Source organism: Triturus cristatus, chromosome 2_2 (assembly GCF_964204655.1).
Source record: "Triturus cristatus chromosome 2_2, aTriCri1.1, whole genome shotgun sequence".
Taxonomy (NCBI): Eukaryota; Metazoa; Chordata; class Amphibia; order Caudata; family Salamandridae; genus Triturus; species Triturus cristatus.
This window is the reverse complement of record NC_140582.1, coordinates 941,209,493-941,225,393: the sequence shown is the minus strand read 5'-3', so window position 1 is coordinate 941,225,393 and position 15,901 is coordinate 941,209,493.

Below are 15,901 nucleotides of genomic sequence, written 5' to 3'. Positions count from 1 at the left end.
GCAGTGTTCCCACTACAGTCCCCTAAGCCACCCATGCATTGGAATCATGTGTGTCATCCAACACTGTGCCCATTCTCTGTGTGCTCAGCATAGTTTGGCCTCTGTGGCATAGTTCCCTGCCCTCATTTGTATTTATCTAAAGTGTGCTACATGTGCCCATTGTACAGGCTGACCCCATTTTGCTTGTGCATCCTCACACTGGGCAGTGCCTGTGTGTCTATGTACAACTATCTGTTGATGGTTGTTGGTCACAAATATGTGTTGGCAGCCTCACGAGGTGATGTGGAGTACATTTAGGAATTCTTGATGCACATTTGAGTAAAACCAGATTAAGAGGTGTCACATCAGGATCTGTCTCAATCACATTGTCTCAGGTATGGGGGGTTTGTGCGGGCAAGGCCTACATGTCCAAACCTTATGTCGCCTTGCCAGGTCTGACCTGTTTGTGATAATTGTCTGGACAGACACTCAACATGCAGTGACCCAGTCATGTTGTGCTGGGTTTAATGTTTGTGCTTTGCAGCATGTGTCAAAAATATAAATACATGGCTCATTCTCATCCATTTTTGCCACCAGTGTGTGGGCGAGATGCTACGTAGTTTGGTCTGTGTGTGCTGACATCTGTGTGGACATTCTTGCTTGCCATGAGGGTGTCTCCTCAGTGCAGGTGCTCCTTATCCCGACACATTGCAGGCCCATTAGCTAATGCATTGTCCTGTGTTTGGACATGTGTGCCACTCCACATGACAGGCAGTGGGTCAGATGTGTTGTCAACTGTGTAATCATGGTACGGATGTCCATGTGACAGGTGGCATGAATCAAGTTTTTAGTCAATAAGTATTGTACCTTGGCACTCACTACACTTGTCAACATGTCTCAATTTTTCATATGCTTCTTTTTGCTAGTTGGTTGTGAAGGACAATAATGTGCCTGCATGACAGATGTCTCCAAGGGAAGTGCAAAAGAAAGTACTTTTACACTTTCCGTGGACACGCTGGCACATTTTACTGGAAGGCACAGTTTAATTACCACTTGTTTTCTGATTATACATATCCATGTTCACACAGTGTGTTTGCATGTGTGTAAGTCCTTGGTTGTTGCTGATACAAACTTACGAGTGTCAAGTCATCCAGACCACCGTGGTGCCATGTATATGTACTTACTGATACCCCATTTCTTATTTACAGTGGCTTTTTAGAATTCGGCTGCCAGCTCATACAATGACTGTGTAAATGTATTTTTGTGTGCACATCATTGTGTGACTTCTGTCATACAGGCAGATGTGTCTTCTGTTCTCAAAGTGGCACATTCACACATTCTAAACATGTACATTGTGTAAAGTGTTGTGAGTCCCAAGGGATTGCAATGTTTTTGGCTATGGTTTCCTAAGTACTCACATGTCTCAGAGTGTGGGGACACCTTCAGCATTGAGGTGTGTTATTTGGCCTTGGGTGCACCAATACTGTTTTGTTCACAGTGACATGGCATGACATGACATGACAGGCGGCATGGATTCATATTCTTGCTGTGCTCAACTGTCCCCAGACACTAGCTTCTCAGTATAATTCGATATCAAGTTATTTGCTGTTGTGTCATGATCTCCATTGTTTCCAAGTGTCATGGTGGGTCAACCAACTGGGGAGTGCAGGGTTAGATATGTGCGGACTATTCTAGATGTTACTCATGATACATTTCCTTATATGCACTGTGACATTTTTATTGGGACTCATCTGTCTGTTGTATTCAGGTGACTGATTATTTTCTGTCTCTTCACCTTGTCCACAGCATCATCGGAGGACACCGAGGGAGACACCTGCACGGACGTTGAGGCGGGATCCAGCACCGCTGCCACCACTGCTGTCGAATCTGCGGGAGCAAGTGGCACGGAGGGCGAGGGGAGTCAGGCGGAGGACCTGTCTAATGACAACACTGACTATGACGCTGACGGGTCCAATGCTGAACTCCTCCAGGGGGCGGAGGCTGCTACGACACCTGGCAGCAGCACTACATCAGTCACCGCCCCCTCCATTCCCATCACCGCCCTCCTAGTTGCTCAGGTCCCTTCTGTCCGTGCTAGGCAACACTGTGTCTCCTTCGTGCCAGGCACCGCACCCCCTGCCCCTGTCCCCCCTGCTGCCCTCACTGCAGAGTCTGTGGACATTCTGTGGCAGTTGCAGGTTGTCCAGACATCGATACTGAATGTCCTCCATGGCCACACCCGAATGATGACACAGATGGTGTCGTACATGGAGGGCATGTCATCAGCGATGTCTAACCAACGGATGTTGCTGAGGTCCATCGACTCTTCACTGACGGCAGCAGTGAGTCTCCTGCAGCGCTTCGTTCCCCCCTACCCCTGCACCATCCACAATTCCCACTCCCATACCTGTCCCAAGCACACACAGACATTCACAAGCATGCACCCCACCAGACACAGGCAGCACACTACCACGTAGGGGCAATCGCACTCCTCCTGGCACTCACTCAGGGGGATGAGGGCACACCCACTGGGTCTGGGGCACACAGGCATACACGCAGCCACAGTCCGAGGCCGCATGGCGCACTAACCAGTCCCTCCAAAGGCACTCCCCTCGGCTCCCCTACCACACATCCGGAAAAAGAGACCTACTTGGCTGTGCTGGGCCTCAGCCCCTCTGGCTCTCCAGCCCGCAAACGGGAACGACACTCCACGGGTAGGGGAGTTGAGTCCCCCCCCTGTCCCCCTCCTCCCTCAGTAGCGCTGCACCCCATCACTCTGACCCCCCCCTTTGAGGCTGTGTTTTCTTCGGGTGAAGGGGAGACGCTGGACGACCTGGCAGCAGTGTGCAGCGCCGAGCTGACCTCCACCTTTGGCGCTGCCCCCCCCTGTGGTGGAGGCATCTGTCCCTGCACCCACCACACCTACCCTTCCACCTCCTGTCCCTGCGGTGCCTGGTCCTTCCCCACATGATGCCCCCCCCCAGTCGACAAACCTGAGGGTTCTAATGTGAAGGCAAGCTAGGGGAGACGCGTGGCCATGTGTCCCCCCCAAGGACTTCAGATCTGGACTGGCCATGTGCCTTTGTAAATAGTGTCCTTAACTACATTTTCTTTTAATGCTGAATAAAGTATTTTGTTTTCAGTTTGAACACATTTGCATTTCAGGTATTGATGTGGGTGCTGATGGTCCCGGAGTTGGGGTGGTGGTAATGTGTTATGTTTCAGGAAAAAGTTGTAGTCTGATGCTAATGGGGTGGACCATGGTATCTGCGAGCCATCACAATGTCTCTGCAAAGTATATTTGGTCGTGTGTGCTATTTGTGTTTGGAGACATTGTCCCAAGGACTGTTCCTTCCTCTGTGGCACATGACATCTACCCTGAAGGGAGTTGCACTTTTGTTGTGCTGTCTACATTTCCTTTGTTGGTGACGGATCCCTTCAACTATGGCCATGCCTGCTCAGCAATGTCTCCGGCTGCATCCTCTGTGCCATCCTTGCTAGTCCCTGTACTTGTGTATTGAGTATGTTGTCATGCCTTAACGGTGACATTCAGCATTTTCCACACTATGCATGTGTGTTATCCCTGCCTAGCACACATTTGGTACTTGTTCTGCAGGGTATTTGAGCACCTGACTGACAATTGTGGGCATTGTATCTGTGGGAAGTCCACCCTATTCCTTCCATGAGAGGCAACATCTTGGTGGCTGTCCCAGCACCTGTACATTCCTATCAGTCCTGGGATGTGCGTGACAGTGTGTGTTACCTTTGGCTCTCTTAGTGTAGTGGCCATTGACATGAGTATACATTCTTGTGGCATGATCTCTGTGTGTGTATTGTGCTGCATCCGCCAGGGGTGCGTATGCATGTGTCATTTGTCCTCACACCCACATGTGTTGTGTCATGCAGTGGGGGAAGGACATCCATCCTCATGGTAGTGGGACACTGCTGCCAGTGATGTGTTGTTATGGCACTATTAACATAGTCGAACATTAGGGATGCGTACATACACCCATGGAGTTGTGCTCATCTGATTATGATGTACACACCCCCATGACTCTGTCCACTGCTGGTATTCCTTTGCACCCACCCCTCACATGTCTCTGTCCACTGCTGGGAGTGATAGGCACCCACCCCTCACATGTCTCTGTCCACTGCTGGGAGTCCTCTGCACCCACCCCTCACATGTCTCTGTCCACTGCTGGGAGTGATAGGCACCCACCCCTCACATGTCTCTGTCCACTGCTGGGAGTTCTCTGCACCCACCCCTCACATGTCTCTGTCCACTGCTGGGAGTGATAGGGACCCACCCCTCACATGTATCTGTCCACTGCTGGGAGTCCTCTGCACCCACCCCTCACATGTCTCTGTCCACTACTGGGAGTGATAGGCACCCACCCCCATGTGTCTGTCCACTGCTGGGAGTGATAGGCACCCACCCCTCACATGTTTCTGTCCACTGCTGGTATTCCTCTGCACCCACCCCTCACATGTCTCTGTCCACTGCTGGGAGTGATAGGCACCCACCCCTCACATGTCTCTGTCCACTGTAGGGAGTCCTCTGCACCCACCCCTCACATGTCTCTGTCCACTGCTGGGAGTGATAGGCACCCACCCCTCACATGCCTCTGTCCACTGCTGGTATTCTTCTGCACCCACCCCTCACATGTCTCTGTCCACTGCTGGGAGTCCTAGTCTGCACCCACCCCTCGCATGTCTCTGTCCACTACTGGGAGTGATAGGCACCCACCCTTATGTCTCTGTCCACTGCTGGGAGTGATAGGCACCCACCCCTCACATGTCTCTGTCCACTGATGGTATTCCTCTGCACCCACCCCTCACATGTCTCTGTCCACTGCTGGGAGTGATAGGCACCCACCCCCATGTCTCTGTCCACTGCTGGGAGTGATAGGCACCCACCCCTCACATGTCTCTGTCCACTGCTGGTATTCCTCTGCACCCACCCCTCACATGTCTCTGTCCACTGCTGGGAGTGATAGGCACCCACCCCTCACATGTCTCTGTCCACTGCAGGGAGTCCTCTGCACCCACCCCTCACATGTCTCTGTCCACTGCTGGGAGTGATAGGCACCCACCCCTCACATGCCTCTGTCCACTGCTGGTATTCTTCTGCACCCACCCCTCACATGTCTCTGTCCACTGCTGGGAGTGATAGGCACCCACCCCTCACATGTCTCTGTCCACTGCTGGGAGTCCTAGTCTGCACCCACCCCTCGCATGTCTCTGTCCACTACTGGGAGTGATAGGCACCCACCCTTATGTCTCTGTCCACTGCTGGGAGTGATAGGCACCCACCCCTCACATGTCTCTGTCCACTGATGGTATTCCTCTGCACCCACCCCTCACATGTCTCTGTCCACTGCTGGAAGTCCTCTGCACCCACCCCTCACATGTCTCTGTCCACTGCTGGGAGTCCTCTGCACCCACCCCTCACATGTCTCTGCCCACTGCTGGGAGTGATAGGCACCCACCCCCATGTCTCTGTCCACTGCTGGGAGTGATAGGCACCCACCCCCATGTCTCTGTCCACTGCTGGGACTCCTTGGCAGACACCCACCCACCCACCCGCACCCTTGGTGCTGTACACTGCTGTCCTGGCCACGAACACACCCCAGTATACTGGTTATATTCTGCACCAGGCCCTAAGCCAACATTCGTGGCATGTGTACGCCTTGTATCACAAATGTACTGGTGCCCTAGATGTACGGGTGATGCGGTCCGTATCCCGCTCTGAGGGCATGGGTACGGCCCGTACCACCATTGTAGTGGTGATGTAGGAGTACGTGCTGTACCCACGCCCTCAGAGCGTGGGTACGGCCCGTACCACCATTGTAGTGGTGATGCAGGAGTACGCGCCGTACCCATGCCCTCAGAGCGTGGGTATGGCCCGTACCACACGTACCCCTGTAGTGAAGACTGCTATCTATATACGTACAATGCTAAGTTCGCACAACCGTGTTAGATGTTAGAATGCCATCTTGCCGCTTTTGCTGCTTTTGCACACGACACTGTAGTTACATGTTATTAAATTGAGAAATGCTTGCTCGACTTTGCTTCACATGAGAACTGTCTGTTGTTCACATCGCTAGCAGTGAGCAGCGACCTTGGTCTGAACATTGTGTAAAGAAACAGTCTGGGTCGCTAGACTGTGCATGTAGTTGGGTTCAGGTTGATCGGCCCACTATTTAGCCATAAAACGCACGCAGCTGCAAATTCGTCGAGTGCTTTTAATATTGCAGTGCTGCATGTTTTGCACACATTCGGAAGAAGAGCTTTCCCAGGAGCAGAGTCTAGCTGATCCTGTGATGTGATTCCACTAAGCTGATCTTTACGGTATGGGGTTCCCCATTCAAGCCTAGAGACCTTTTATTAGTCTAATAATAATAATATTAGTTTACTAGCGAAAGGAAGGTGGCTGTCATCCACTGTCATTTTATTATTATTTACTTCTTTCATCTTCTATGGTATTGTAACTATGCTGATGGTTTTGATCTTAATCATTTGTCTGCTTATGTTAGCCAAAGTACTGCATCTTAGGACACGAGGTTTATAAAATAAACTCTTTAAACTTTACCGTGTCTCTGTTTATTCTGTTGTGGACTGATATGAGAATAATTACGAACAGGTATTTCTGATTCCCACCATTCCTGAGAATACCCTAAGTCGCTTGTTCTGGGTTGTCTATACATTGGGACAACCGAGATAAAACTCGGATAACGAATGGGACACTGATGCTGGTCGGATAAGGGGTTCTGGGTTCTGAGGTGAGTTTTTGGTACACCACAATTCACTGAGGTCCTGGTTTCCTGTGCATAGTTCTGTGCATAAGCAGAATCCCTGCAACATGGGGCACCTAACGTTTGGTTGATTGATTTGAAACGCCTTAGTAGTGCTTATATTAGTCCACAACCCCCTCACTCTTGTTTCCGGTTAACGGGAGTGACGGGTTTAACCTACCTGTGTTTCGACTAATAGGTTCTTTCAAGCTTGATCATTAAAAAGGTTATTTTTACTGAACCCCAGTGCTACTGTTGATATCGTTGATACTCTTTAGTGTGTCCTTATGGCGGTTGATATAGCCGCACATAGTCGTGCACCTCTACACCGTCATTTGACGACGTATGGGGTGCCGGATGATGGGATGGCTGTTATTTTTGTGGTGAGCGCTGATGCGGCATACCCTTATGAGTTGTTTTACTCTTGGGTGACTTTTCCGGCGGTGGATGCAGACGATGATACGTTTCATTCCTATACTCCCACGCAGCTACCTGCGATCAATACGCCATATAGGACACAAGATATTGCTATTTCTGCCTGGCAGCATACAATTTGGTTTAATGGCACCCTTCCCCATGCGGTTGCACCGGCTAGAAAGGGCCCGTTGTCTATTGCAGGGGCCACATGGCTGGTGCTGGCCGGATTTATGCCTCATCCCCGCTATCTCACGGTGGCGGTGGCTGAGTTGCGGGTGCTACACACAGCCCTAATTACAGTTCAAAGGGCTTTAGTGCAGTACGTGTCACGCAACGTGCAGGTGGGGGCACCTGCTGTTGCGGGACAACCAACAGACCACCATGTGGTGGTTATTAGTCCTGTTATGATTAATTCGGTTATGGGCAAGCACCCCCAAAGTAAGGATGATTTACCTTATTGGCTTGCTGAGAAATTTGACCAACTGGAGGCGGTTTTTCCGCATACCTCTCCTGTGGAGAAACACAGGATTCTCACCATTAGTTTGCCGAAAGACTTAGTCCCAGATATGACCGATTGTGACAACTGGTGCAAGGTCTTTGCCGCGACCTACTCGAAGTGCTTTGGCACTCCGTCTATGTCTGTACTACCCTCCGTCATTAAACGTGTTCAAGAGAATCACGGAGAGGAGGCTGCTGTTGAATTGGGAATGGGGCTTGGCGGAGTGTTCGATGTGGTTGCTTCTTTGGTAATGGGCAACCTCAAAGGCAATGCGATGCAGTTCCAAGTAGCTAATAAGCTGGACCGCGTGGACGAACTCGACAGGCCTAAGGAGTTCGCTAAAATAATTGCGCAAGCCTATAGGACCATAGGCCGTAGTGCCTTGGGTGTTAAACCAACTGTGATAATTCCTGATATTGTACAGCAAACTAAGGTGAGCTCGTCTACTAAAGACGAACACCCAAATTTTCCTAAACAAAATTGGCGAGCAAAGGAACAGGGGAAGCAACAACAGAAACAGGGGTCTCGCCCTGCCTCACCCGTACAGTCGTCTAGCGAACGCACATATGATCTGCGCGATCGATTTAATATTAAGTCACCTGATAGATTTCTGGTTTCTGAACAACGCTCTCCTCATTCTTCACAGGAAACATCGGTTTCACAATCCGGTGGCGGAGACCGTGGGAAAGGAAGGGGTGCCCAAAGTCGTGAGCAACCCCGTCAGACTGACGGCAAAGGCAAGCAGGACGAGTCTGCACGTCAACGACCCCCGTTTCAAAAGAAGAAAGTTGCTGCGCTAACAGCGAGGTATGCCACAGATGGTGTGGACGCAGCTTCTGAACCTGATATGGGCACTAACTTTGCTCGACAGCGTGGCGGAAGTTACAGTAGTGCGACAAGCACTGCGCCCATATCTGATGGTGACAGCAACTGATACGTTCATAACTGTAGAAACTGCTGACACTGACAGACTGTATAATATAGTCCTTTTAATTGAAGGTGACATACAATGCACGATTCAAGGGATTTTTTGGGATAATCTGACCTTTCCTATGATATTCTATTGGCAGCAGCTGATTGGCCCCCTGCTTTCATTTTAGATGCTCCTAGAGGGGAGGAGATGATCCTCCCGTCCTTTGCGCACACAGTGCCAAAGGACCAAGCTAAGAAGTTCGCTGAGGAGTGGGCACTGGTGCTTGCACCAGCTTTGTATCATAATCAGGTCGGCTGGGATAAATTGTCTCCCAGCCATGAGATTCCGTTGTGGTCTAAGCCCCAGCCACAACCCCAATATCACATGAGTCGCGAAGCAAGACCTCACGTCGCGGCTATCCTTGAACAATAGGAATATCAAGGTGTAATTGAAACATGTGTGTCACCAATGAATAATCCTTTATTCACTGTGACGAAGCCTGACGGGTCGTACTGCCTGGTTTTGGATTACCGGCATTTAAACCTTCATTGGCGGACCTGCGCAGTACAAAATACCCACAGTTCGGCTCTCATCGATAGTCTCATGAGAAAACGGTTTAAAACCACACTTGACATTTCCAATGGCTTTTACAGCCATAACCTGTCCTCTCTTAGTAGCGAGTGGACGGCATTTACCTCGGGTGGCAAACAAAAACATTTTAAAAGATTACCGATGGGCTATAAAAACAGCCCTGGTGTCTTCGCCGCTCGTGTAGTCTCTCTGTTGGAGAGCATAGACCCTGATGCGTACTCGTATGTGGATGATATTTATCACACAGATGACGAGTTGTGGCCGCATCTGTGTCGCGTTGACCGCATTATTGTTTTGTTTGCAGACTTCGGTTACAAATTCAACTTTGCGAAGTCTCACAATGCGGAATATACAGTGTTGTTTTTGGGATACGAACTCAACAATGAAGGTCGAGGATTGGCGCCGCACTTCCTAGAGAAATACACATGCCTACGTGCTCCTACGACACTGAAGAAATTACAATCTCTGCTGGGCTTTCTGAATTTTGGTCGAACGTACATTCCTGATTATGCCCAGCGTATCAAGTCGCTTTATGCCTTGGTACAACCTACTTTTTCCAAATCATGCTGGCTGCCGGAGCGTTCAGCTATATTGCAATCGTTGCAAGCTGATCTTCTTGCTTCAAAATACTTACTAACGCGTGACAACCACACTAACCTGGTCATAAGAATTGTGCCAGGCGCAGTGGGTTTCACGTACTTAACGTTCAATGAGGGCGACACCGTCCCCATTGCTTACAAATCACACCTGTACACTTCGGCTGAACTGCGATTTTCCGCTGTCGAGAAAGTTCTGACGGCAGTACAGATGGCGATTCTGAAAGAACGAGCGCTATCGCAAGGTAAACGCATGCTGGTGGTGACACCTTACCCTGCCCTTGAGGCGGTGATGAAAGCAAGTGTACCTAATTCTAAGGCTTTGCATCCACGGTGGATACAATGGGCCACCTCCTTGACATCGCCCGACGTCACATATATCTTTGACGCGGCTCTACAAACACAGGAGTTTTTACAGTATGAATTCGTTCATCCCGCTCGAGGATTACCATTGTGTCATTTACACTGACGGTTCTGCGCAACCGGCTACTGGATCGAAGCATGCCTACTCAGCGGCCTGCGCAATTGTGGTCGGTACTTTCGTGAATGGTGAATTCCACTCCGATGTTGTGTATACGCAGTCATTGGGTGATTGTACCGCACAGTTGGCGGGCTTCGTGCTTTGGTGCTTGCACTGGAGTTTGCTGATCCTCGAGTCACTACTCTTATAGTGAGTGACTCGTTTTATTGTGTATAATCTTACAACGACAATCTACATTTTTGGTCTCAAAATGACTATCGTGATTCCAAAGGTGGCACAATTAAGCATAAAACGCTTTGGGTTCGAGTGGCAGAACTTAAAGAACATCTGCCTCTCGTGAATGTTATTCACACTCTTGGTCACCAACGAGTTGGTGTCCATGCTGTCGGCAACAGCCTAGCTGACGAGGCAGCAAAAACAGCAGTGGCGACATACTTAGTAGCAGCAGTTACAAGATCACAAAGTAAGATCGATGATGACATCTTGGCAGCTATTGCTGCTACTGAGAAGGGAACAAAATATCCAAGAGGTTTCCCTTCTCGTTACCATTATCACTTAAGTCCTGATAACGTCCCATTAGTGAGGATTAACGGCGTTGGTGACAGATTGATTCCCAACGCGAACTGCAGACCATCTTTGATATTAGCAGCTCACGAGGGCATGGCGTCTGCGCATGCCGGCGTTGCAGCTACTGTATCTCTCTTACAACAACGTTACTGGTGGTGCGGTTTATATAAACAAGTTCGCGCTTATGTTCTTGATTGTGACATTTGCCAGCAGATAAAACCTTCAACTGCAGCACGCCCACCACAAACTTGGTTGTACATATCTAATAAACCACTGGGTTGTGTTTATTTAGATCATTGCGGTCCATTTACCTCTAATACTGCGTACAAATACATCTTGGTTGCAGTGGATTCGTGCACACGTTTTCTGTGGGTGTGGCCACAAAGGAGTGCTGATGCCCGTACTGTCATCAAGGATTTGCGTGTCTTTGTTGGAAGTTTTGCATGTGGTACCTTTCATTCTGATCAGGGCCCTGCGTTCGCCTTTAAGGCGTACAAAGAAGCCATGAGAAATTTGGGGGTCCAAGTCAAATTTTCGTCTCAATACCGACCTGAGGGTAATAGTGTGGTGGAGCGAATGAACCGTGACTTAAAGCAATCTTTGACATCCAGGGTTTTAGGTACGGCCGGAACTGGCTAGCCCACTTGTATGATGTGCAACGTGCACTTAATAATCTCCCTAGAAGGTCTCTGGGTGGGCGGACCCCATACATGATTCTCTTTGGCATACAAATGTTTGTCCCGGACCTTGATGGTCTAGACATGGCGGCGTCGGCCGCACCCTTTGACGTAGATGATCACTGTGCTGTATTGCAGAATCTACAAGAAGCCAGAGACAGTTTAGCGAAGGAACACGTACCCTCCACATCGGATGCTGCGCTTCCGATTCTGGTAGTCGGCTGGCTACCTCGAGTTGGTGATCTGGTCCATGAGAAGGTGGAGAACAAGAAGGAGTTCGGCCCCTCTTATCGTGCACCAGTTCCGGTGCTTGGAGTACAGGGTACACGTACAGTCATTTTACCTCCACTTCCTGGTCGCAAGGATAACAGGTACATCTCTATTGACAATGTCAAGCTACAGCGAGTGGCCGATTCTTCTTAGTATGACACCGGCGGTTTCTTGCTCTTCGGTGCTGAGAAATTCTGTTGTGGCCCCAGCTTCTAACACCTTGCCTGATGTTGCCGTCGAGATGCATACAGTTACTGGTCCTTTGTTGCCACCGACATCTGGTGGTCTGCCTGAAGATATTGAGTATGCTTATCCTGCAGATGTCCCGTTGCCTGTTTTACAATCCACCACAGTTACTCAGTCGCGTTACTCCTTTGACACTAATTCAATGACTTCCATTGCCCCATCGAAAGTTTTGATTTTTGTGTCCTGTTTCAAAAGAATTTTTTTTATTCCCCCTTGGACTTACATTTGGCTGGTGCTCTTATGCATTTCTTTGTTTATGTCCATTGGTTTTGTGGTAGTGTTTTTTAGACTTATAAATGGACACTACCTGAAAGAAAGATCTACAATTAGACTAATTGATGGAACTTTGGCCCCCCACTCCTCATCACATATTATGAAAAGGGACCAGACTTTTGTGAACATTTCTGCCTGGCCTGTACTGGATGGGATCGCTTGGGATGCTGTAAAATTTCAAATTCATGGTCCCACTGAAGTAATCAATGTGCCAAATGTATTTCGTGTTTCTATGGGTTATGTAGTTAAGCAGAACATCCACTCGGATGATTGGGATGTACAAGCGATAGAAGCACTGTTCTCTGATTTGAAATATTATGCTGCATTTGATGCTGAAGATTTGTATTTAGATACTGCTAATTATGATGAGCAATTCTGCTATCAACATTATTTCACGCATTTCCTACACAAAGCAAATACGTTTAGAAATGTTGTAAATTATACTCAATGGGAACACTGTCCAGCCCCTAGGCTGGGCAGCTCCACAACGTTAGTGGACAAATTCACATATTTTTCTGATTTTAGTGTGTCGAATCCGGCCTCCTTTTATTTCAAGGTTGCGGCTGAGTCTGCTTCTAAAGTTAGATTGACACACACCAAATTGTTGTATTCCAAGTCCTTTATGGACGAGTTGGCAATCGGAGGCTATGATCTGTGGAAAGCTACTATCGATCTTAAATCGGTTTGGGGTTCTAAACCGTGGCAGGTACAGGGAACAGAAGCTTTGCATCGTGCCTGCCTCATCCCGAACCACATGTTATTTTTTAATTCGTCAATTTTTCAGACCACCTGTTTTCGATTGGCTACTTCTAAAAAATGTAATTCTCCCTCCACTCCGGGTCTGGGTGCTTATTCTAATTGGGATAATCATACAGATCTGTCCCTTGCTACGTTGCAGTCATACATTTCCAACACATCCTTCAATATTTCTGAAATAAATCCGGAAGGGTGGTTAGTATGGCAAACGAGCTCAGATTCCTGTCAACATCTGTTTCTGGATTTGGCACCGGGGTATACACAAGTTCGTGTAGACCCCCGTTTTGAATCTTCTCACACGGTAACTACCTACTCAGTAGGGAAGTTATGTCAATATTGGCTGCAACATTCCACCTTAGCATCTGTTAAACTTCATTTATCACAATTGAACGACAAAATAGATTTGAATGATTTTGTTAAGGGTCCTGCGGTTGGCAGGTCCAAAAGATGGGTATATGCTGTTTACAACGAAGTTTGGATGCTATCACAAATTGAGGCTGCATCCAGATTACGAGCTATTGATCAAGCCAATATGGAGAAGGTATTGGCTGTATTAGATAATAGCATTAACACCCTGTCTTCCAGAATTTATACCTTAGATAATATTGTTTCATCTGTGGTAGACATTGTGCGGGATGATTTGTCTGTTTTGTATCATGGTCAAAATCAATTGCGTTCCATTATGCAGTTTGCATGGACGTTGCAAACGTTAAATGCTGGGAAAGTCCCTTGGGATTACATGAATACTTCATCTTTGTTCCTTCCTTTCAATTTAACTGCGAAACAACAGTTCATGTCCATGAAAGATGCAACATACTCACTGCTGCACATTGAAAATTTAGAACCTTTACCTTTCTCTGTTGCCGAATTAAACTCCGCTGTGTGGCTTATCCACGGGTCGATCACATTACCATTCTCCCGGTTTAAGTTCAGTTTGTGCATGAAACATTATGCCCTTGGCAGATATGAAAAACTGGGTACTGCCTTCCTGCATGAAGTTTGGTCACTGCCATTCACGTGCAGATGCGTGAGGGACGGAAAAGAGGTTTATTTAAAAGGTGAAGAGTGCACTTCCGCTCCAGATCACTCTGTGGTGTGTAGGCACATTCAATTGCATGGTGCATGTAATGTGCACGCTCCTAATTTAGCTTGCATCCGGAAGGGGATCCCGGTGCCAGTTATAACACCGTCTGTTACGCTGCTTGCTAACGGTAGTTATTTACTATTAAGTAATGAAGCTTGCTGTGGGATGTTAGTGGGAATTCCCTACATAGTGACTGTATCACAGAGAGTAGTCTGCTGTAATAACGTCCTTTTCCCACCCCCGCATGGACGGCTCGATGTGTCCATTTGGCCTTCCATTCCAACCTTGAAAGCAGAGTTCAATAAGATGAGCAGAATAAGGGCTCTATTGTCTCAAAAAGAAGTCGCGTTGACTTCATCCCTGGAAACATTTGTCCATCACTTAGCAAACACGCGCACAGAGGTGCAAGCGCTTTTGAATACTGATCTCCCACTTCATTTTGGGGCCCTGATTCAGACTATCTTTAATGCCTCGTCAACAAGTGGCCTGGCTCATTTTTTTAAAATTGTGGGCTCCGGCCTCCTGACATCCTTTCAAACTATTTTTGGTGTGACCCCGGCATTTTTTCATTCTATTTTTTCCAGCGTCTTCGGAGGTCTCCCTTTGCTTCTCGCCCTCGTAGCTGGGGTGCTTTTGTTGATCTGCGTACTACGCTATGGATGCACAACTTGCGTCACACGACAGCATGTCACGGCTGATCCATCTTCGTAACCGGATGCTTGAATACTATGGCACTTTACCACTGGCAACTTTAAGCATAGTCTATGGATTGTCCTTCCGGTTTCCCTACTTTACTTGTGTGCAGCCCGTCTTTCATTGCCTAGATTGTCTGTTCCAATGGGCACTGTATTTGTGCCTGTCGAACTCGGTGTCTCCTGCCCCGGATTATGATCAGCTAATGAGCCCCTTAGTGGCTCATGAGTTGGACTGTTCTGGCGTCAGGATTATGGCCTGTGGAGCAGCACATGGAGTCGTAGGGAATTGGGACATCGGAACGGCTGCAGCTGAATTCTTAGCGAGAAGTTATCTTGAAGAACACACCAGTTGTCCTCTGATGGTGCTAGAGGCTCCGGTTGTTGAGGAACATGTGTGTTCCTTCTCCTTGCTGAACTGGAGGGCAGATAATTTTGCAGAACGTTCCAATGATTTCCTCTTGGAAGCTGTTACAACTTATTGTGCTTATACTTTGATGGATTAACTTTTCTCCCCCTCATTTCGTTGAACATCCATCGATGATATTTTTTTCCCCTTTAAATGGTTTTTTTCTCTCCTTTTTTTCTTCAAACTTTTCACTTACCTTATATGGACTCACAATTTATGTCCTTGGTTCCGTTATATCAAACTTGAACTCTGCATTCTTGAAAGTGCGCCCCTACTGGTTAGTGGTCCGATCAAGGGGGGGTATAGTGAAGACCACTATCTATATACGTACAATGCTAAGTTAGCACAACCGCGTTAGATGTTAGAATGCCATCTTGCCGCTTTTGTTGCTTTTGCACACGACACTGTAGTTACATGTTATTAAATTGAGAAATGCTTGCTCGACTTTGCTTCACATGGGGACTGTCTGTTGTTCACATCGCTAGCAGTGAGCAGCGACCTTGGTCTGAACATTGTGTAAAGAAACAGTCTGGGTCGTTAGACGGTGCATGTAGTTGGGTTCAGGTTGATCGGCCCACTATTTAGCCATAAAACGCACGCAGCTGCAAATTCGTCGAGTGCTTTTAATATTGCAGTGCTGCATGTTTTGCACACATT